Source organism: Oncorhynchus keta, chromosome 7 (genome assembly GCF_023373465.1).
Source record: "Oncorhynchus keta strain PuntledgeMale-10-30-2019 chromosome 7, Oket_V2, whole genome shotgun sequence".
NCBI lineage: Eukaryota > Metazoa > Chordata > Actinopteri > Salmoniformes > Salmonidae > Oncorhynchus > Oncorhynchus keta.
The window spans coordinates 47699543-47701803 of NC_068427.1; positions in this window are offsets into that span (position 1 = coordinate 47699543).

Genomic DNA, 2261 nt, shown 5'->3' on the forward strand with positions numbered 1-2261 from the left:
CGTATCGGTGCTCATCAGCCATTGGACATAAACATTACACAACAAGTTGGAAATTACAAATTCAACAATGAGTGGTGTAGAAGGAATCAGTGGTTAACTTTAAGCATTGCAGTGCAATCACTAGCCTGCTATTCAGTGGAGTGGATGTGTGGTACCAATTCTAGGTTTAAGGGTCTCTTTTCCAAGCTTATGATAAACATTCAACATTGGCCATGCTGTCAATCCAGTATAATTTCTCCATGCTCAAAACAAGTGTTAACTCGGAACTGGGAAATCTGACTTCAATGGGTTCAAGACAACTTGGAATTCAGGAAAAAACTAGCTCTGACTGGGAAAATACTTTTGAACGGTCATCCAACGCACAGTTGTCAGTCGGGAACTCGGGCCTCTTTCTCGAGCTACAACCTGAAGATCACTGACGTCATCATGATTCAAGCTAGTTTTCTTTTCTCCAGAGTTCCCAGTTGTCTTGAAAGCACCATAAATCCAGAGAATGGTAGACTTTGATGACGAAGTCTGATGACAAACTTTGCCCACGAAGGACTGCCGCTTCACCTTCCTGTTCCAGGTGAGCACAGCACAGCAAGGTGAGTCCAAAAATGTATTGTACGCTGCTGCATAAATGATGTAATATGCCAGGGAGATATGTGTACCGTAGCTAAGAAAGTAATACTAAGTGTATGTTGTGTAGTAAGCTGTTAGTAGCCCATGTGCCTCACCTTAATAATCTGGTCTATTTTCCCATCTTAATTTCACCTACTGTTCTGACTTGGTGGTGCACGTATAACCTGTTTTAGAGAAATGTAATCATAGAATATTGTAAGAGCTTTCATTGTCTGATTATATTCCCCCTTTATTTATCCTACGGTTCTGACTTGGTGTACAGGGAGAACTCTGCAAGAACGGCCCATGCTCTGAATTATGTCACTGTACATTTCAAAGTTCTGAACAAATAGTTATTTTAACTATGTCTGTCCTAGCTCACTCATTAATGTCTTAATCGAAATTACGGATTGCCTCTTAGCCCTTTATGCGATAGTTTGTAGATCTTAATTGTCATTAGAAACCACATTGGTTTAAGCAAGTCAGCCACATCAGCTATGTTTTTTTAAAAGGCAGTAAATGAGGCTGAATGAACTGCTTCGATGCCAGACAAGGCTCCGCTGAACGACCGGTGTAGCACCGGTAAAGTGTTGGGACTCTGCTGTTGGGGACAGCTTTATGTAGGTCCTAACAGTTTGTGGCCACCGTTTGTCACTGTTATAGTGCAATTCATGTATTGTTTAGTGTTGTGTTGTGTAGTGGCTTTGCTGGCATGCATCCCCCAAGTACTTATTGTTTGTTTGCCCTACCAAGATTTACATGCTACTGATAGTCAGTATGCTATCTGTATCTTATCTCTGCTGCAAAAGCTTTGGATGCTACTCCTCAGTCTACTGAAGTACTGCTATGCATAGTTTGACTTAGTCCTGACTGTGTGTGTTCTCAGTGAGAAGTCAACCCTTCGGCTGACATGGCTCTGGGCCTTCACTGTGTATGTCACCTGGACAACAGCAGCAGGTGACCAGACACATCTTCATCACTCCAAACACACACACAACCATCCACTCTAACACACAGGGTGGCTCACAATTGGCCCAGCGTCGTCCGGGCTAGGGTTTGGCCGGGGAAGGCCGTCATTGTAAATAAGAATTTGTTCTTAACGGACTTGCCTCGTTAAATAAAAAACTTTTTTTTTTACAATTTAGTTATGGTAGATGTGAATGGACTTTAGGATGCTGAGTACAGTTTAGAGCTGAATCCAGATTAGAATTGACATGTAAATAGTAGTAGTCCTGAGTACAGTTTAGAGCTGAATCCAGTTTAGAATTGAATTGAAACTATGTAATACATCTGTTTCAGGAAGTGATGTCACTGAGTACTGCCCCTATATATATATGAAGACCTAATGGTTATAAATAAATATCACCTGGCAGCACGAGCAGCGTTTTCCTTTCTGTTTTTCAGTGAGTTTGCCTAAACCTCCAGCACCTGTGGAAAGTACCTGGATATGCGTATATTCTTCAGCTTTTGTAAATTTACTTCCATAACAGTATGTACAGTGGTCAGATGAGGGCAGTGTAACTACACATGTTACTTATGGACTGTGGGTTTGGTGAGAATGGTGAAAGGCCAGAAGGAGACAGGAACGTGTACATAGCTGAGACATACATCACACACACACACACACACACACACACACACACACACACACACACACA